A 22,662-nucleotide genomic window follows, 5' to 3' on the forward strand; every position below is an offset into this window, starting at 1 on the left:
CAAAAAGCAAAGATTTAAGTTGTACCCATGCATTTTGTTACTCTTTCAGTCAACAGTCTCTGAAGTCTGCTATCTACATTTTTTCAGGTGTTACAGGCAGTTTTTTGAAAAGAAGCTCCCTTCTTGGCCAAAGTTTTGCTCTGCCCTCAATGACCTACCATGACCAGGAAGTGGCAAGAACCAAGCCCTGGCCATTCTTTCTGACAGTACACGTTAGCTTTGCGCAGTGGCAGTGTTGTAGCCTATGAGGTCAATCCGAGGCGCGATTATTGCTAGTTGAAAACTTTACCCAATACCCCGCCTTGGCGACTTGAAATATAGTCGACTGTGGCAATTTTTGACAGTCTCTGAGGAGGCTTATTTTCATGTATTAGGTAAGCTCGTCAAATTGCGTGACATTCCACCAGAAATAGAGCTACATACTCTGTACACAACTAGTTCAGATCAAAGTCATTGGTATGCACGTGCTAGAAGAAGTACACCAGAAGTAACTGATGACGACTTGCTCAAATGTTAATCCTTTTTTCAGTTATGAGACAAAAAATTGGATGAGTTCTCTAGCTTATCATTCCAGGGGTATGACTGTCACTATGGGAACAAGAAGGTCCTGTGTTTAAATCTCGGTAAGTCGGAGGAGCCGTAGACCGACCAGTGAGTGTTGGCTAGGTTGTAAAATTGATTTCAATGGGCTGTATTTGACTGGACTGTGCCATAGGGGAAAAGTGTCTCGCTAGTCTAGGGGTATGATTGTCGCCCTGGGTGCGAGAGGTCCCGGGTTTAAATACCGGAGGAGCCCTTTCTATATGGCTGGTACTTACTAAGATAAGATAAGATATTCCTTTATTGTCCCACATGGGGAAATTTCATTGGTGCAACGCAGGTAGATACAGAGGCAGATACAGAAGAACAGATCACTTATAGGAAGTCTGAAAAACACTTTCAGTAGAAGATCTCCTATAAATAAATAAAAACTCCCATAGACAAATAAATAAATAAATACCATTGCATGTGATCCCTACAGTAATTGCACATGAATATGTGTCACAACAGCACATAGATTGCACATGAATTTCACAGTAATTGCACATGAATTCCAACAGTAATTGCACATACGACAGAATTGCACATCAGTATTAGGTTAGGTCAGTATTGCGAGTGTTCAGTACTAACAGTTTTTGTTATAAAGTCTGACAGCAGCAGGAAGGAAAGACCTACGGAACCTTTCCTTCACACAGCGAGGGTGGATCAGTCTCTCACTGAAGCTGCTCTCCAGAGCGGAGAGAGTGTCCTGCAGGGGGTGACACTCATGGTCCAGCATAGATGTGAATCTAGCCAGGACCCTTCTGTCCCCCACCTCCTGCACCGAGTCCAGAGCACAGCCCAGGACGGAGCTGGACTTCTTGATGACTCTGTCCAGCCTCTTCCTCTCCCTCTCTGTGATGCTGCTGCTCCAGCAGGCCACACCATACAGGAGGGCCGATGCCACCACAGAGTCGTAGAAGGTCTTCAGGAGTGGCCCTGTCACTCCAAAAGACCTGAGTCTCCTCAGGAGGTAGAGCCGACTCTGGCTCTTCCTGTACAGTGCGTCTGTGTTATGAGTACAGTCCAGTTTGTGGTTCAGATGAACACCCAGGTACTTGTATGAGTCCACTCTCTCAATGTCCCGTCCCTGGATGTTCACTGGCGAGGGGGCAGTGGGGTGGCGTCCACGGAAATCCACCACCATCTCCTTGGTCTTCCCCGCGTTGATGAGGAGGTGGTTCCTCTGACACCAGACCACAAAGTCCTGCGCCAGTCCTCTGTACTCCGCGTCATCGTCGTCCGTGATGAGTCCGATGATGGCAGAGTCGTCAGCGAACTTCTGCAGGACACAGCTGTCCGTGTCATGTCTGAAGTCTGCAGTATAAAGGGTGAAGAGAAAGGGCGCGAGGACAGTGCCCTGGGGCGCCCCCACACTGCAGGTCCGAGTGTCAGACACACAGTTCCGGGCTCTCACAAACTGGGGTCGGTCTGTGAGGTAGTCCAGGATCCACTCTGCCAGGTCATACTCCACACCAGCCGTCTCCAGCTTGTCCCTCAGAAGCAGCAGCTGGATGGTGTTGAAGGCGCTGGAAAGATCGAAGAACAGAATCCTCACAGAGCTGCCAGGCTTTTCCAGGTGAGAGAGAGAGCGGTGCAGCAGGGAGATGACGGCGTCCTCCACTCCGATGCCAGACCGATATGCAAACTGCAGCCGGTCCATGGCTGAGCTCACGGTGGAGCGGAGGTGGTCCAGGACTAGCCACTCCAGTGTCTTCATCAGGTGGGACGTGAGAGCCACTGGCCTGAAGCTGTTGAGGTCTTTGGGGCGCGGTGTCTTAGGCACAGGTACCAGACAGGAGGTCTTCCAGACCTGTGGTACCAACTTCAGCTTCAGGCTCATGTTGAAGACATGCTCCATAACTCCACACAGTTCATCTGCGCAGGACTTAAGGAGCCTGGGGCTGATGCCATCAGGTCCTGCTGCCCTCCTCACTTTAATCCTCTTCAGCTCACTCCTCACCTGTGCTGCTGTGACAGTCAGTGGTTGGCAGGGGGAACGTGTGCTGGGGGGATGGGTGAGTCCAGGCGAAGTGGGGAGCTGATGGTCCGGTGCAGATAAGCGAAGAGGAACAAATGCAGGGCATTGTCCAGCTGTGGAAGAGGGAGCATGCAGCTGTGCAGGGGGAGGGGCGGGTGACTGATCAAACCTCAAGAAGTGAGCATTTAAATCATTCACCCACTGTAGATCCCCCTCTGTCTGGGCAGAGATGGTTTTCAGGCTCCTCCACACTCCCTGAATGTTCTTTTGCTGCAGCTGCTCCTCCATCCTCCTCTTGTAGCCGGCCTCAGCCTGCCTGATCTTCCTCCTCAGCTCCTTCTGCACAGTCCTCAGCTCCCTGACCTGAAGGCTCTCTTCTTCTCCTTCAGCAGAGCCTTCAGTTCACGGTTAATCCATGGCTTGTTGTTTGGAAAACACCGCACCGTCCGGGAGGGAACAATGTTCTCAAAACAGAAGTTGATGTAGTCGGTGATGCACTCTGTGATGGTGTTGATGTCCTCCCCATGTGGGTCATAAAGCTCAGTCCAGACAGTGGTGCTGAAGCAGTCCCTCAGAGCCTCCTCGCTCTCAGCAGACCACATCCTCACCTCACGGGACACCACAGGCTGCCTGCGCACGATGGGTTCATACACAGGCCTCAGATGTACAAGGTTGTGGTCCGAGCTGCCCAGGGGAGGGAGGGGGGAAGAAGAATAAGCCTCCTTGGTGTTGGCAAAAAACAAGTCCAATGTTCTATTCTCTCTGGTGGGGCAGGTAACATACCGGGTGTATGTTGGTAGAACAGAAGAGGGAGAAGCGTGGTTAAAGTCACCAGAGATGAGGAAGAGAGCCTGTGGATGCTGTGTTTGCAGCATCCACAAATCCCGGACAAGCCCAAGAACAATCAAGGTGATGCTGTTCATACCAAATATCTTTTAATAGAATCTGAAATGCTTTTGTAGGTCAGTTGAGGCCTCAAAATATATGAAAATGTGGCTCGTTGGTCTAGGGGTATGATTCTCGCTTAGGGTGCTAGAGGTCCCGTGTTCAAATTCCGGATGAGGCCTTTCTATATGCCTAGTACTTACTGACCCATTGTTTTGTGGGTTTTCACTCAGAAATTTTTTCTTTCCAATGCAACCACACTGACTTGCACTTTCCAGCTATGAATAATCCCACCAAACGTGATTAAGACAATTCTTTCTATATTTACTGTTATACAAATGAAACTACCAACAATTTGGCTGTCTTTACTGCAAGAAGATCAAATCTGCTTGGAGCTATTGTTTTATTTGTGGTGGCAAGGTTAGTGGTTGAAAATTGATTATTTATCCCGCCTGGTGAAGACGTACCAAAAAGCAAAGATTTAAGTTGTACCCATGCATTTTGTTACTCTTTCAGTCAACAGTCTCTGAAGTCTGCTATCTACATTTTTCCAATACCCCGCCTTGGCGTCTTGAAATATAGTCGACTGTGGCAATTTTTGACAGTCTCTGAGGAGGCTTATTTTCATGTATAAGGTAAGCTCGTCAAAACACGTGACATTCCACCAGAAATAGAGCTACATACTTTGTACACAACTAGTTCAGATCAAAGTCATTGGTATGCACGTGCTAGAAGAAGTACACCAGAAGTAACTGATGACGACTTGCTCAAATGTTAATCCTTTTTTCAGTTATGAGACAAAAAATCGGATGAGTTCTCTAGCTTATCATTCCAGGGGTGTGACTGTCACTATGGGAACAAGAGGTCCTGTGTTTACAGTTTTTTACGAATAAACACTAAAATGTAAAGTTTTGCCCAATTATCAAAACCTTACAGTCAAGGAGCAAAACTTGGCCTCAGATTTGCACCACTGTAAACACACTAAGTCAGTTCACACTTTGTGCAAAACAATACACACAGTGATTTACAACACTGAACACACTTGTATGTATTTAGACACAGAAGTTTATCAAAATGTCACTTCTTTGCAATTCTAAAGCACTGACTGTCAAATGACCACACCCATGTGCCAATCCATTGAACACTGCCATTAGGTGACCAAACACAAGATCGCTTAATTGTAGACACACCAATCAGATTTAAGCACTATAAAAATGCAGCATGTGAGTTCACCAAACTCAACCAAAATGGAAAGAAGAGGAAGAGTGAGGAGGAGAAGAAGAAGGCAGAGGCCGGGCCAGAGGTCGAGGTAGGGGTAAAGGTAGAGGAAGACGAAGACTTCAATCAGGAGGAAGAGGGGGAGGAGTTTGGGAGGGTTCTTTTTTGTACTGGATAAAATGTAATGTTCACGAAAACTGGGAAATGTTTTTTTTCCGCCATGTTGGCTTGAGTATATGGAAAAAAATAAATGACGTTGTCAACAGCATTAGTCTTGTGTCCTGTGTGTGTCTACAGTCATGCACACAAGTGTGTGTAGTGTTCACTGTGTGTATTGTTTTGCACAAAGTGTGAGCAGACATTGTGTTTCCAGTTGTGAAAATCTGAGCGATGTTTTGCAAATTTACTGTGTACTTCACCCATACGACTCAATGCACTTAGAAGCAGAATTAGCCAAAAGTGTTTAAGGTTTCCAACAGCAGTGTGTAACTGGTGTGTAACTGGTGTGTAACTGGTGTGTAACTGGTGTGTCACTGGTGCAAACATAGTTAAGTCATATGCAACGTGTGTGTTTCATATGGTAAAAAATGTGGTTTTGATAAGTTAGTGTATAGTTTTTACAAGGTGTTTTGCTAATTGGGTTTGTGGTTGTGCTTATTGTGTGTAGGGTTTTGCTAATTAAAACAAAACAATCAAAATTGTGTTTATTCAATAGTAAAAAACTGTAACATACAACTATCTGTATGAATAGTATATCAGTCTTTTGAGTGCAGTTTGGGTCAGATACTTTTAGATCATAATTTTCGCCAATGTATTTCATCGACAAAGCCATAAAATGGACACAAATACAATTAAGTATTAACACTTTTTTGAATAACTGTGAAGAATTGTTTGTTTGACCTGTTTGTGCATCACAATTTAGAGTCAAGCTCAATAGAAGAAGGAAGAAGGGAAAAAAGACCAGATAGAGCCATATGATCAGGAGGACTGGGGGTGCCATAACGCCTTATTTTTGAACGTGGTGTGAGGGTTTGAAGCCGGCCATACGCACCCATCAGGATAAGAACATTTTTTAAAAGCCTTGATTAAATTGTAGTCAATAATTCCTCCTTTAATCACTTTCTGAGCACTGGAGCCTCAGTCGCAGGACAATACAGGATTAACTCAAACATGCAGGAACCAATCATGCTTTTTCAAGAAGACAGACGCATAGAAACATTTACAGTTTTTTACGATTGAATAAACACAATTCTGATGGTTTTGTTTTATTTAGCAAAACCCTACACACAATTAGCACAACCACAAACCCAATTATCAAAACACCTTAAAATGAAAAACTCTACACTAATTGATCAAAACCACATTTTCTTACCATATGAAACACACACGTTGCATATGACTTAACTATGTTTGCACCAGTTACACACCAGTTACACACCAGTTACACACCAGTTACACACTGCTGTGGAAAACCTTAAACACTTTCGGCTAATTCTGCTTCTAAGTGCATAGAGTCGTATGGGTGAAGTACACCGTGAATTTGCAAAACATGGCTCGGATTTTCACAACTGGAAACACAATGTCTGCTCCACTTTTTGCAAAACAATACACACAGTGAACACTACACACACTTGTGTGCATGACTGTAGACACACACAGGACACAAGACTAATGCTGTTGACAACGTCATTTATTTTTTTCCATATACTCAAGCCAACATGGCGAAAAAGAAAACATTTCCCAGTTTTCATGAACATTACATTTTATCCAGTACAAAAAAGAACCCTCCCAAACTCCTCCCCCTCTTCCTCCTGCTTGAAGTCTTCCTCTACCTTTACCACTACCTCGACCTCGATCTCTAGCACGACCTCTGCCTCCTTCTTCTCCTTCTCCTCCTCCTCTTTCTCCTTCTCATCCTCACTCTTCCTCTTCCTTCCATTTTGGTTCAGTTTGGTGAACTCACATGCTGCATTTTTATAGTGCTTAAATCTGATTGGTGTGTCTACAATTAAGCGATCTTGTGTTTGGTCACCTAATGTCAGTGTTCAATGAGCTGGCACATGGGTGTGGTCATTTGGCACATGGGTGTGGTCATTTGGCACATGGGTGTGGTCATTTGACAGTCAGTCCTTTAGAATTGCAAAGAAGTGACATCTTGATAAACTTCTGTGTCTAAATACATACAAGTGTGTTCAGTGTTGTAAATCACTGTGTGTATTGCTTTGCACAAAGTGTGAACTGACTTATTGTGTTTACAGTGGTGCAAATCTGAGGCTGAGTTTTGCTCCTTGACTGTAAGGTTTTGATAATTGGGCTAAACTTTAGATTTGAGTGTTTATTCAATCGTTAAAAACTGTAACACAAAGCACATTGCACGGATACCATCAATAGGACGGGTTAACAAAGTGGATCAAAACCTTCATCCAAAAGTAAGCAGAGCCCTACTCAGCGTTTGCGGTGGAAATAGCCGCAGATATAAATGAATGCTTATATCTGTCGCTCTTCACTTCAAAGTAACAGAGCTCATGGTGAGAGGAACATCATTGGACCGGATGCTCACAGCCTTCCTCTTCAGCTCAGACAGAGAAGTCTGCTGGGCTCCTGTGGTCTTCACAAAAAGACCGCTGACAACATCTGTCAATTCATTGGCGCCAGAAGAAGACTTTAAACAGTTTGTACAGATGTATCACTGCCTCTTTCATCCAGTTTGGACAGTCTGGTCTGACTGACTGCACTGGGATCCACCGCATGTAGCTGTGGTTGGCAATCGCCGCTGATGGGAGAGGGTAAGACTCGTACGCTGCTTTGATTGAGCCGTAACACGAGTCCAATCATACTTTTCACTCCGAGGCCCCCACAGAGAGCTCAGACTGCTGCTTAACAACCAAACTTAATTCAACTTTGCCCCAGAACCTGTCAGAGCACTCTTCGGCAGCTTAAAGGACTGAAGGGTCGTAGTTTGTCGCCTCTGCTGATCTGAAACGAGTGAGTCCACGTCCAAACACACGTCTGTTATTTCCCTCTGTTTCTTCCCTGGTGCAGTTGAAGCCCCTCCTCGTCTCCTCGGGACATGCAGCAGGAACACCACGACACACACTTTTACACTTGTGTTAACGGCGTCTGTGAGATTTGACTCTAATGATCATAATTCGCCGCAATTGTAGTTCACGGCTTTACATGCATTTTGAAAAATCTGTTTAAATTGAACTAGGACTCTTGTAAACGTGGCGTGTTGCTGTCAGTGTGAATGAGTTCTCTCACGTTATCAAGAGCACAATCAGCTTCTGAATCAGTCTGTAAGTCAGGACCATGTATTTGCCAGAAAATATGTCTCTGAATACATGTTGGTTGCATCGTTCATTGGCGTTTTTGCAGGGGGATTCGGTTCAGCTTTCCATGCATTGTGGATTTACATGGACAGTATTTCAAGAATAACACCATCAACCGCAGAACAGAACTATAAACAGCATTTGCTCGTGAAAAGAGTACACCCAAGGCCACGTGTCCGCCGTCAAGGGTACTGCGTTCGGAATCTCGTTACTCAACACCAGGTTAATTCTATTTTCCTCTCAAAGGATTTACATTTATAGTGTTTCCAGTAATAATAATCATAATAATACTGATAATCACAGCAATTTCTTCATGTTGACTGAAACAAATTCAGCGCCCGCGCGGCCCATGGCTGCTCAGAAGCATGTGTTATTTTACACGCCAATATCATGGTTATAGTTGTATTTCTAGTTCATACAAAATACCTCTTTCTTTAAACCTGGCTTAATCTTTCTAGACCCGGTTTAGTCCCGTTTTAGACCTGGTTTAGTGCTCGTTCCTTCCTGGTTCTGAAGTATAAGCCAAATGAAACGCTCTTGCAATCGTCTGCTTTATATGTCCATTCCTCTTGCTGATGTTTAATGGTGGATTTGCTCGGAGGCGGGCGATGAGGAGCAGTCTTGTTTACATCGTTAGCCACGTTAGCGGGGCATTAGCGGCGGTAAACAGAGACGGGTCATCGAGGTCAGCTACAATAAAGCTCTCTAAACCCATCTGTGGGTTTTTACAAATGAGAGGCAGAAACAATCGACACGAGAGGAAAGGAAAATATATGTGACAGATACAAAACAAGCAGAATATTATGGTCATTTACACGGCTAATGAGATAACACATTTACCTTTATATGACAGTTATGGTGTCACATGGTACTTTACAAAACACACAAGTAAATATGCTGAAATTAGTGGATGTTAGGGATTGTTATTTTGCTCCTCTTTGTGATGGGAGTAAAAATAGATGACACAGTGGAAGTGCTGCATGAGTTTGGACAGGTCTATTAACATAACTGGATAGAGATATTGCCAGTGGGCACTAGTGGCCAGTCCATGTGTACTGCAGAGCAAAAATTCTCCACAGTCCCGAATTTTTCCCATTGAGCGCTGGTGTTCTGCTGACAGGGACCGATGGGGTGATTCCATATAATGCTGCTCCTGCAAGTTTGTGATAAAAAGTTCTTAGTTAAAACTAAAATAGCCCTTTATTCTAAAGCAGGAGTGCAGATAACTCTGGTCGCTCTTCGACATTAAACTGTTGCGTGAACAAGTCTCCTTTTGGTGTTTCAAAAGCATAAAGTGAAAATGAACAGCTTAATGAGTCAAACTATCAGAGCATCGATTTGTAAAAAACATTAAAGGAATAATAGAGGATTTTTGGAGAGCAATCTGAGTCTCATTTCCTCGTGGCGTGGACAGCCGAGTAGTTCTCCCACATGTCAATCATTCCCTGCGTCCTACTGCACACCTGCAGCCTTGTTCCCAGGATAGCAGCACGTTTCCCTGGCTGCGCATTTGTGGTTGATATGCCGGTGTGTGTTTAGCTAGTTCCTTCAGTTACAGAACAAAATAACGACAGAGAAAGACTGTGTTCGAGCTCAGAAGAGACGGAAATCTGTGGAGACGAGAGATGATGCGATCCATCGCTCTAATAAACAAACGCATGTGTAGCAGCGAGGCTGTTGCGTGCTTCCGCACGAGGAGGAGTGTGCACATGTGCATTTAAAAAAGGGGCAAACAGTTGCTTGAGTTCTCAAATCGGCAAAAAATCCTCAACAATTCCTTTAATTCATAATAAAGTCCGTGGAGAGCAGGGGTGGGCAATTATTTTCCTCCGAGGGCCATATTAGAATCCAGGCAAGCAGCGGAGGGCCGGCCCGCGATCATTGGTGTGAAAAAAAAAAATTATATATACATATTAAGTATAAAATAAAATATAACTTTTCTGTCAAATATGGGCTATTGATAATATTATTTAATTAATTTCATGTCATCTTTATTAAGGATACAAGTGCAGGCAGATGCTACAGACTACAAAATAGAAACTAAAATCTTTCAAGAGGCCGGATTAAAACATGCCGATGGCCACATCTTGCCCCTGGGGCCACAAATGCCCTGGGCAAACCCATATTACTTGGCAAACTTGCCAAGTAATATTTTTAAAATGTTACTTGGCATGTTTGACGGGCCGGATTATAAAGACAAACGGGCCCGTATGTGGCCTGCGGGCCGCAGTTTGCCCACGTCTGGTGCAGAATGTGTTTACGTTGCAAATTGGGGCGTTGTTCACGTTCTCTTTCCTGTTTGTTCTGAACCGTGGAGCTTGATCCAGTTGGACTTGGGCGCAGAAGGAAATAGACGTCATAATTTGATCAGACGCCGATGGAGTGGTGGTGCATTCATGTGGAACTGCCTTCATTCACTTCAGCGGCTGTGTAAGTAGTGCTCAGTGCGTGGTGCAGCAGAGCGGAGCTGCAGGATGTGGAACCTGCCTGTGACAGGGCACCTACAGCTTTCAGGTAGAATGTTGTGGATATGTTTAGGCCAGAGCGCCATGAGATGGCAAGAGGCCTATTGGTTTAAAATAATAATAATTATTATACTTTTTTCTTTTTCTCTCTCTCCCCTCCCAAGAAAGAGATTTTGGGTTTGATTCCCGAGCCAGACCAATATCACATGATCTCTGTGTGGAGTTCTCCCCGTGTTACTGTGGGTTCTCTCGGGCTTCCTCCCACCGTCCAAACACATGCACTGTGTGAATTGCCCCTAGAGAATTAATGTGAGAGTGAATGGATGGCTGTGTCTCTGTGTTCACCCTGCGAGCTGGCCCCTGTCCTGGGGGTCAAGTGGGAGAAATTGATGAATTCTGTCTAAAGCAGGAAGTGAGCTGTTAGCATGACAACGTTTGTTTGCTTTACTGTGACAGTAAACTCAGCTCTGGCTTCTGAAAGTTGTAAAAACTCATTGCGGTGAATATTTAGGATGTTCAGAAAGCATTAGGTCAGTGAACACATGTAGACTGCTGCTAAAAACTGATCTCTAAAGCAGGGATGGGCCTGGTTAGTAAGGAGGGATGGGCCTGGTTAGTAAGGAGGGATGGGCCCGGTTAGTAAGGAGGGGTGGGCCTGGTTAGTAAGGAGGGATGGGCCTGGTTAGTAAGGAGGGGTGGGCCTGGTTAGTAAGGAGGGATGGGCCTGGTTAGTAAGCAGGGATGGGCCTGGTTAGTAAGGAGGGATGGGCCTGGTTAGTAAGCAGGGATGGGCCTGGTTAGTAAGGAGGGATGGGCCCGGTTAGTAAGGAGGGGTGGGCCCGGTTAGTAAGGAGGGGTGGGCCCGGTTAGTAAGGAGGGATGGACCCGGTTAGTAAGGAGGGGTGGGCCTGGTTAGTAAGGAGGGATGGGCCCGGTTAGTAAGGAGGGATGGGCCCGGTTAGTAAGGAGGGATGGGCCTGGTTAGTAAGGAGGGATGGGCCTGGTTAGTAAGGAGGGGTGGGCCCGGTTAGTAAGGAGGGGTGGGCCCGGTTAGTAAGGAGGGGTGGGCCTGGTTAGTAAGGAGGGATGGGCCTGGTTAGTACTTGGATGGGAGACCACTGTAATATCGGTAGTGCTAACTGTTGTTGTGTCCTTGAGCAAGACACTTCACTCCCTTACCACCAGTGTCTATGCGCTGGTGTATGAATAAGAGTATTTGTGAGAGTGAACGTGGGACAACGGATGGAAATGAGCCAATGGATACAACCTGTGTTCACGGCACGTGCATCATCTGTATCATGAACAACTGTAGGACAATTGCACTGTTTGGCCTGTGTCTGCTGCAGAAAGGTGACACTTTGTCCTGATTTGTTGTCACTGGACAGTTGACATGTGTTGTTTTTGAGCTCTGGAGGAGAATAATCTATAACTAATGCTGATTCTGGAAGCATTTGGTGATTTATAGGCCAAATAAGGCTGAGTAAAGCCTGTGGAGATATGTGTGCCTCTGTGTGTGATTTAATAGTTACTTTATCTGGCAATCAGTTGGTGCAATAATAAGAACTATACGGGGAAGTAACATACACTAACTAGTACAAACAAAAACAATAACTAGAAACTAACCCATCTGCCTGCGTGTATATCTTAGGGTGATAGAGGCAACTGAAGTTAAACACATGCAGAACATGCAAACTCTACATACAAAGGCCCCACATAAACAGAAATATATCATACCTGGGACCTCCTTGCTGTGAGTGCACCACACTCAGATACACCAAGTAGCAAACCTTATTATATTAGTAGTACTATAGTGAAGCAAACATCATAAATATACTGTATCGAGTCCCTATCTCTCCTCTTTAGGCCGCTTCCTTCAGGAGACACCATTCTCCTGCAGGCTCCACTGTTCTTTAGAAAAAGCCCACTTTATCTCCTCACAGTTGTTTTCTCCAGTTTCTTTTAACTCCTCCAGAGTACGCCGCGACAAAGGACCTTTAGTTTCCCCAAAACGCACACGTGTGATGAGCGATAGAGCGGCTAATTGTGTCCGAGGAGAGGAAGAAAGAAGGCAAGAAATTCCCTCTTGGTTATTGGTCTCTCTCGCTCTGTCTGCCTCGCTCTCCCTCCTCTTTCTCTATCTCTTCCTCTCTTCGCTTTCTCTATTCTCTCCCCTGCAGAAGCTTATTAAGAGGAAAAGCAGAAACGGCCACAAAAAGACGCTTATCCGGGCTTTAAGGGCACGGACAAAAGCTCCTGGATCTGGCAGGGAGCTAATTACGCCGCTCAGGTGATAAAAGAGAGGGACAGCGAGAGGAGGAGGAGGAGTATTACACACCAGGACGGGGCAGGGCAAGTAAAAGTAGTGCTAGTAGTCGAAATAGACAGTAGTGGTAGTAGTAGAGATAATAAGAATGGAAAATTAGTATTGTAGTAGTGCCCTGTTTGTACTCTGCGGGATTGTGATTTTGGAGGGGGATGCAGTTTTTTGTTTCTGCATTCAGAGTCGTCCTGTTCCCTGTCACATTGCTAAAAGTCCGTCACAGTATAAAAGTATAAAAAGAGCGATAAAATGCGCTCTCAGCTCAATAGATCTCTGAGGTCAACGCGCCTCTTCAGTGAGCGCCGCGCAGCATCGCAGATGTAGTTTTAGAGTTTAACCTTCAGGCACATAGTTTACTGCAAAAACAAATTCAATGAAGTAGAAAATAATAGTTTATTAGAATATTAAGTACAAAGTTTTAGAATGTGTTTAATTTATGTTATCTCTGTTAGAATAGATCCAGTTTTGCTCAGGGCAAAATCAGCAACTCCTGACCATCCAGCAGGAGGTGCTATTGCCCCCTCACATTACATCCCAAGCCTTAATAAAAGTATGGTGGCTTAGTTAAACCTATATTAAATTAATCTTCTTGAGTGCTGCCCGGTGTTGGAGTGGTTAAGGCTCCAGGTGAAGCGGGTGTTGTGAGTTTGAATCCAGAGTCTGACAGTTTACTGTATGTCCTCCTTCTCTCTCATCCCCATTTCACTCCGTCCTTTCCTGTCTAATAAAGTCTATGGGCAAAATAAATACATAAATTTAAGTGAATAACTCACCACTGGTCTGTGCCTTCTGCTTTAAATATCAATCTTCAATATCTCAGACACGCCTGCTTTAAAGGGAGAATATTATGCGTTAGTCGTATTGATGATAGCTTTTAAATATGTTCTTGAATACCTTCAGTTTGGTATAACAATTTTTAAAACATTTTTTTTTTCCTATATCAAAATTACATTTGAATCACATATTTCCAACAGTGCAAATTGTGTAATCCGACACCAGCGCACAACAGTTTAAGATAAGATAAGATAAGATAAGATATTCCTTTATTGTCCCACATGGGGAAATTTCATTGATGCAACGCAGGAAGATACAGAGGTAGATACAGAAGAAAAGAACAGATCACAAAGAACACTTTCAGTAGAAGATCTCCTATAAACAAAAACTCCCATTACCCAACAAGGGATGGAGGGGGAAAAAAATAAAAAAATACCATTGCATGTGATCACGACAGTAATTGCACATGACTTGTCACGACAGCACATAGATTGCACATGAATTCCAACAGTAATTGCACATATGACAGAATTGCACATCAGTATTAGGTTAGGTCAGTATTGCGAGTGTTCAGGACTAACAGTGTTTGTTATAAAGTCTGACAGCAGCAGAAGCAAAGACCTGCGAAACCTTTCCTTCACACAGCGAGGGTGGATCAGTCTCTCACTGAAGCTACACTGAAGCTACACTTTTAAGATACACATTTCATAGAACACACTTCCTGGTTTACTTCCTGGTCTCAACATGCAGTACTGATCATGATGAGACAACAGAAAGTCACAGAACGGGTCTGGCAAATATTGTTATGGACTTATAAACAGCAGAGAAGATTCTCAGAGCCACGTCAGAGCTGCGACAGTTATCTCAGAGCTGCAGAGAAGAGTGTTTTTGATGCTCAGAGGGAGAGGATTTAGAACTAGAATGAATGAAGCTAATTGCTGCTCCAGGTATGCTGATGAGGGAATAATGTTAAAACATGATGAAATGCTCAAAAAAGTAAATTTTGCATAATGTGTCTATTACTTTCGCCTTGGAGACTCTGATAGTAGTTTTACATGAAGTAGCACTATTAGTAGTAGTATGAGTGATAAAAGTGCTAAAAGGTGTGTACTTGTGGTAGTCACAATAGTAGAAGTATATCATAGTATATAGTAGTATATAGTATATAGTGTATAAAAGCACCATCCTAAATTGAAAAAACCCTTTGGACTTGAAAGCCTCTCTCTTTTTACAATAGTGGTTTTGATCGTAGCAGGAAGTGCACCGTTAGCATGCTAATGTTTGTTAGCTTTACTTTAGCGTTACTAGGAAGCGTTAGGTTAGTGAGCGATACATTTAGACTGCTGTAAAGACATCACAACAAGCACTTTGTGATTATTATAAACTCAACCAAAACACATAATATCAGTGTGGTACCAATGCCCTTGCGCTGCCCGGACGGGGTTAGAAATAGTACTTTTGATTGTAGATTGTACATTGTTCATTGTAAAGGTCCCTATAGTAAAAGTATATTGGAGTATAAAAATGGTAGTTTTGATAGCAGTAGTAGGAAAAGGTGTGCGGTGGTTGTAGGTGCAGTAGTGGAAGTACATACTTCATTATTTACCTAAACGTCTTTAAAAGCCGCTCTCTGTTCTGAAAAGCCCTCTGTACTTGTTCTGCTTGAAAGCCTCTGCTCTCTATTCCCCCGAGTTTCCGTCTCTATAAGTGCTTTCACCTTGGAGACTCTGACTTTGAGACAAATGAACACTAAGGACTTCGCCCGAGAATACTTTTTTCATCTTCCACTCTCTTTGTGTTGCATTTCGGGACCCTTTCCAAGAATCCGACGTCTCAGCGCTTTGGCATGATGCTCCGTTTGTGATTAATCTCCGTTTTTTAAGAATTTACGACTGCATTTCTCCTTTTTGCTTTTACCCACCCGGAATCTCGCATTGATTTTTGACATTTGAGAGCCCGCCAAATCGCTTTTTTTTCTCGCTTTGCCTTCATTTGTTGTTTTATGTTTTCAGGATCCACATCTGACAGTTGCGTTCGAAAGTGTCTCGTCAGTCTTATGGCAACAGAAAATAAAGAAGACAATTTAATTATTTTTTGTGATATAAAGCCTATTAGGCTTACAAAGTCAACAAACACAAGTCAATTAGTTCTTGTCTTTGGGGATTTAGTCTTCTGCCAGAGAATTAATTGCAGCAAATGGAGGTCGCAGTGATAGAGGTTTGGAATAGGAAACAGCAGAAGTATAAGCCAAATGATGTCAATGAGGAGGGATAGTAAACTAGTTTGAGAAGAATAATTAAGAGGAGTTGTAAAGTTTTTCTATGGCTAAGACTCTGCTCTGCGTCGTCGGCTTTAACACAATTTAACTTAATGTCCTTTTTCACAACATCCATAAATCTCTTTGCTCTTCCTCTAGACCTCCTGTTTCCTGCAGCTCTAACCTCAGCATCCTTCTGCCTGTATATTCACTCTCACTTCTCTGGACCGTCAATCAATCTAATGTATTTGTGGAGCCGCACACGTACAAGATGCATTTGAAAGTGCATTACGACATTAAAACATACAATGCATACATGCCATAAAAGCCACGTCTCGACTGGCCCTCGATTCCCCCGACCGGCCCTCGATTCCCCCGACCGCTTTGCTTTTGAGCGCTTTGGAATGATTATTTTAATGATGGAGTGTTTCTGCACGCTCAAGACCTCTCTTAACTGACATCACCCAAACATAACTCCAGTTTTTTATTAATCAAACCTAAATTGTATCTGAATTATCCTTTTTAATCGCACAGCCAATATCAGTAATTCAAAAAACGAGTGGGTGTGATTGGGGTTAATACTAATTTATTTGCCTGACCAGCCGTTCCCAACACGTTTTGGCAAACTACTTATCAAAACTGTGTGTGGCTCTGGGGCTCGACCGCTGAGGTTTAATTTCTAGGGCAGAGTTTAGAGACAGAACCAATCACATAAACCCAGAAGTGACGCAGAAAACGCGACACACTTAACCAGATATTACGTAGCCCATGTCAACAATGCGTGTTCCGCGTTCTCCGTCCTGAACGCAGAAAATGTCTCCTGAATCGCGACGACGCCCTTCGTATAACCGCATCTAACGCACGTTCATCACGGCGAGTAGAGCGGACTTTCCTGATTGTTCAAACCGAAGCGAGAGCAGAAGTAAACATTCGGTCACGAGCCGGGTCTCGAGCCGGGTCCGCCATCTTGAATGTTTTGGAACGGGGGTGAAGAGCTACTTCCGTATCTCAGTGTGACGCGTTAAAACCTCCGCCTGGGATTGGTTGGTAAATGGATGACCGATGATTTCATTGGCTCTGACTCGGATTCCAGACCCTTCGAACAGAATGTGGGCGGGGCTGGCGGGTCAGGCAACTAATTTGGCTTGATTACAAAGATACTCCACCAACACCACTCGCACTTGGAGACAGGCAAGTTCCATAGTCCAGGTTTATTTATTTTCACAAATCGAGTTAGCCAAATCAAGAATTTAATTTAGAGGATGTCTTTTAGTAATTGAAAATAATAAATAAATTTAAAATGCAGTGATTTAACATTGCCACGAAGTCCATTGACAAAAAAAAACATTTCAAACACAAATTTGAGGCATTTGAGGCTGTTAGCGTCCTGGCCTGCTAACACCTGGACGTTTCAATATACAAAGTCATCACTCATGCCTATATGAATAATGGACAGCTCCAGTCGCCTAATAAAACGTCTCATATGCACAGTGATGTGCAGCAGTCCACACGTCTCTTTACAGCAAACAGCCTCATGCACATGGTTGTATTATCACCACGTCGCTTCAATAATTCAGCTAAATTCTCTCCTGATGATGCCAAATTCACCAGCAACAATTGGATTGTGTGACAAACTGCCATCTTCACGGTCTGTGTTCTCTCTTGTCCAATCATCAAAGGCAAAAGTATTAAACCAGAGGAGACTGTTTTAGACCCCCCCCCGATTCACTCAGGAGTCACAACGTGGCTATGTTCACTGGCCCAAATGTACGGGATGAAATGTATGGAACACTCCCTTCTCTGTACCATTTATTCACAAGTCCTGTTGCAAATGTTAGAAAATCAAGAAGAAAATCAAGAAACGACGGCTGCTGCCACATTAGGCTGGCATGTGAGAAACTCTATCGATTAATAGCTGGATCTCTGTGTATGGAAGTCTTAAATGAAGGCAAACAGATTGATTCAATCCAACAGTTCCTAACCCCTCACTCCTAACACAGTCCTGCACTCTTTAGCAGACTCTATAGTGCCTTATTCACAGAGCAATTCAGGGAAACTATCAATCTTTTACCAGCTCAAACTAAGGTTTGTGCTTTGTTTACACAGCTCCTCCATCTGCTTCATTTGGTCGTGTTGTGTCCAGTTAAAGACCTGTCGCCTTGTTTTTCCAACTCTAGCATTGCATTCTGGAATACGAATAGGTGTATTGCGGGGAATTTTGAGTGCATTACATTTCCATCTGTTGGAAATTCGGACAGCACTAAAAATGGCCTTGTTTTGTTGAAAAAAACACAATGATTTTAAAATTATTCACGATTATTGACACTAGAAAGTTCATTTTCTGTAATGCCTCGATCGTGGTGTCAAAAATATGACCTCTTGTAAGTGACCAGCTTAATGATGACCGTGGACATGTTTGTGATCACAGAGGAGCATCAAAATACATGTGAAACGTTTCATTCCATACATATTCCCGCCTCCATGAAGACAAGCAGATGAACAACAAACAAGCAAAGCTACATAAAAACATTCTTGCTCGCTGTATTTTGTTCTCCAAAGCTGAAAACGCCACCGGTCCCCCTCTCCGCGGGTGTTGAGTGGGACATATTGAGATTGACAGGTGAAGAGTACGATTTGTTCTTGCACTTTCCTCCAAGGCCATCACCAGAGACAAAAAAAAAACAAAAACAAAAACTGAAAAAACTCACCCTGCTGTCTGCCGATCAAAGCCCGCCGAGCCAAGCATGTCTCGGAGCGCCATCCGACAGGCGCCGCATCACACCAGGAACATGCGCCAAATGAAAAATCAGAGCCACAATCAATGACGGCTGGGGCAGACTGCAGGGGGCGCTCATGATGTGAAAGAGGAGAGCACTTTTTCAGAGCAGGAAGAGCAAGAGAGGAAGCAGGTCGATTCTAATGTAGGGGATTCTTACGAGTACAAGTAAAAACATGCCTCTTCACCCAAGCCTATGACCTCCCCTACCCCTAGCCTCCTCTACCTCATTGTCTACACTTCTACCCCCCCGTTACATCCCCATCATTTTCTTTCTACCTCTCCTGTCTTGTTTATTTTATCTGTTCATTATTGTGTATTGTACGTGCTGTCCCCCCCTGTCTGCAAATACACCCCCTTTTTTGTATATGTGAAGCGTCTTTGGGTCCCTGAAAAGCGCTATATAAATAAAATATTTATTATTATTATTTATTATAAGTACTTACAAGTACTGTGGTGTTAGTTGTGTCCTCCCACTTATGAAAGACGCCACATTCAAAGTTGATATGGATTTGAGAATTGGAACATGATTTCAAACATGACACACTGCATGAGTGCGGGGATGTTTATTAGAGTTTCTTGGAGTTATGTGGGGCACCAGCCTGTATTAGGCATTTAACAATTGTATAATGAAATATTTAAATGTATTTATTTATTTATTTAGAAATAATTTAGCTCGTTAATCTGAAGGTTTGTGAGAACGTAACCGTGACATTGACCCCTTTTCTGGAAATTAATTGACACTTTACCAAATGTGGTTTATGAAGATTCATTGACTAAATAATTAAACACATAAAATGAATAGGGAATATGCAAATTAGTTTATAACAGATGGAGACGCTAGACATGATTCTTCTAGATCTGATTAGCTGTGTGTTAATGTTGATTCTTTATCATTTCATCAGGCAGACTGTGAAATAGATGGGCCTTTGTGTGTCTGTGTCGCCTCCAGGGGTCACTCAGGGGTCACACTGCAGCACGGTCCACACGCTGGGCCGGACAGGACAGTATCAGGCTGAAGAAGCACTGGATCAGGCTCAGTGATCTGCGTTCTCATTGGCTCTGAGGCGTTCCTCATATAAAAAGGGCCCTTGCATTGATTCACCGGAGAGGCTGGTCTGAAGAGTCCTGGATCCAAGTTTTGTTGTAGACTTGAAAAGTTGAAAAAAGGTCCTTTGCTTGAGTTTGCATGATGCAGTTCTAATCACTTCTAAAAAAAACGGGTACAGAATTATTATTTATGGGAGACAAAAGTTAGCTTCCGCGGACGTGTCTCTGGAATGTCTTTGTGCCGTAGCTTAGCTTAGCATTGCTTGGCCCGAGATGAGCCAGAGCTGATCAGAGAAAAAGATCCGGAATAATTCTATTCAATTTATTTTTGTAACGCCCAAAATCACTACAACGGTTGCCTCTGAGAATAATGCAACCATAGTTTAGCATTAACATTAGGCATAAGTTGTTCACAAGAGGTTATAAAACAGTTAAATGAGCAGGTCGAACACATTCACATATACAGTGAATTTATATTGTGGACAGTCTGCATCAGAGGATTGTTTACTAAAACCGCATTGTCATTTTTAGCCTTTTAACTTTTGTCTTGGGAGAGAAAATTACTCCGTGAGTTTTAATCCAAAACTAGTCACTTGATGGAAAAACAAAAATTCCAACGTTCAAAGCGTGACGTTTCTCTTTTGGCAGAGACGTCATAAATCTCCAGTACCATGGTACAACCTTACTCCTGCATTCCTGTCACCATGGCAACATTCAGACGTCATCCGAAGGTCACAACACTAAGGACAAAAAAGTGAGGTATAAATGAATGGAGAGGGGAATGAGCTCACTTTATATATGTCATTCATATTTTAGGGTTTATATTGGTATTGTTTCCAGATACTTGAGGTGATGTCCATTTTTTTGCGTTATCACTTTCTAAAGAAAACATTTCTGTTCTATTGAGTTAGATTTTGGAGGAAGAAAAACATTGTTTAGAAAGGTATTTAGATGTATGCATTATTTATTAAAATTACACCTTCATCTCTACTTTAAAAAGACTGAAAAAACAGAAGGAGCTCGTCTGCCATTTATGCTCCAGGCGAACTCTGGCAACAGGTCAAAAGAAATAATAATCATTTTCTTACTTTTGAAAAGAAATGCCTGAATGCGCTGCAGAGACGTCACAGAGCGAGGTCCACACAGACAGAACCATAGAGCTGAAGAATCACGTCTGCTGCGAGAGAAAATGTTCCAAGCATCACTCTTCAAGTTAAGGTAATGAATCATAAAATTACAGCATTAACTTAACGTTTCATTAGCAAGGACCACGCAACCACGAAGATGTGCAAATAACAATTATGTATTGATGTGAGATGGACATTGGTGATCCATGCGGCTCAAACTATAGACGAGAGACTTCGGGCGGGGCGGATGCGACTCGGCGATCTGCCCAGCCGCTTCAGGAAGAGGGGGTCACTGAATGTTGAAAGAACCATATTACAAGGAGAGGAGGGCGAGTCAAGAGAGTCAAGAGCTGACTGAGGCGTTAGACTTTATGAGAAGGCCTATGGGAAAGAGAGGTGTGGTCCGAAGAGGGTGGTGGAGGCGTGGTCCTGCTCATGAACCTCAGGTCACATGTTAACTCTATTTGTGAAATGGGGAATAATTGTTGCACATTGTAAATTCAGTGAAAATAAATATTTGCAAAGAGAGACAACACGAGCATTAGCTTCACGTTTCAAATCATCACGTTTCAAGTTCAAACACAAGAGGCATTTAAGCTAATGTTAGCTTAATATAAGATGAAGCATATGGTACGAGGGACATTGTGTGGTCCTGCTCTAGTCCTGGTTCAGAACAGGTTATGTCCTGATTAAATCCTGTCCTAGTTTTTCCTGGTTCAGACCTGGTCTGGCCCTGACTCAATGTATATGAAACACAAGGTAAGTTTAAGCTAACGTAACTTTTTCTTGTATAGACATGTTTTAGTCCTGGAGACCTGGTCTAGTCACCATTTATTGTTGGAGTAGGTCGAATTTGTTCTTGGACTTGGTCTTGTTCTGGTGAAGATCCCGATCAGCCAATTTGACTATATAACATATTTAGTTGGATATTAATATAACTTTTTGTTCATTACTGTGTATTACATTTGTGTTGTATTATTCTGTGGCCGAGACACATTTCCAATTCCAAAAAACATGTCTCCTTAGGACAAGCAGTGGAGGTTGTGGTGTCACTGTCGAGCAATTCAAGTCCTTTTGTCTAGAAACAGCCTTTTATTTCCCATAGGACCACACATCTTAGAACATTGTGGAGTTCAGATCCTGGACTGTGCTTCAGTCGGAGGGATCACCTAAAACACTACTGAAGATTTAAGAGAAAACCCTAATCCATGACTGAATCACAAGATGGGGCACCACTTTAGATCTGACGTACCTTGACTTTCTTGATGCACTTGGCTCGGAATCAAACAACAAACCTTCCTTATTGCTGCCTGAGAAAGCACACATGTCCAACTCGCTGATTCAGGCGTGAGGATGATTAAGACCGTTTCCCAAAATAACAAGGGGACCATTCCCTGCCTTGTGAAGGAAGCAATGAACGTGTCAGAAGCCAGAGCAAACTAAAGACTTACTCCTACCACTGGAGAACAAAACACCTCCACCAAAACCACCATCACTGGCAAAAAACACAGACAAAGTAAGTTGCTGAAGGAACCTGCAGCCGATTCTGAAGAAGAGACTTCAGAGGTGGAACTGTACAACCTGCCGTCTTCAGACACCAACCCATCGAAGAAACCAAGTTCATGAGGTCCCTCTTCTTGTGCAATGTTGCAGTAAATGACTTCTCTAACGGTGACATGGGCCTCAGACCTTTGTAAACATCATTTTGCACCAATCAACATGTTTTTTTCCACTCTTAGTGCTCGTTTGCCCTAGTCCTTAGTCTCTTTTTAATCTTTATATGTTTTGTACATCTCTTTTGATAACCAGACACCTGTATACTGCAGTTGGACAAAGGTGCAATACCTGCTCTATCCTGTCAGAGCGGACACGTCCTCTCCAGTAAAGATGAACACGCTAAC

General features: G+C 43.4%; 1 non-coding gene across 1 annotated transcript; it reads left to right on the forward strand.

Annotated features, from left to right (window-relative positions):
- Nucleotides 1–215: 215 nt before the first annotated feature.
- Nucleotides 216–356, forward strand: LOC140366407 (U4 spliceosomal RNA). The gene has a single exon (XR_011927957.1). It is a non-coding gene; the product is annotated as a U4 spliceosomal RNA (small nuclear RNA).
- The last annotated feature ends 22,306 nt before the right edge of the window (nucleotides 357–22,662 follow it).

This window comes from Eucyclogobius newberryi, unplaced genomic scaffold (genome assembly GCF_026437365.1).
Source record: "Eucyclogobius newberryi isolate DKJ021-1_F unplaced genomic scaffold, fEucNew1.0.hap1 SCAF_19, whole genome shotgun sequence".
Classification (NCBI taxonomy): Eukaryota; Metazoa; Chordata; class Actinopteri; order Gobiiformes; family Gobiidae; genus Eucyclogobius; species Eucyclogobius newberryi.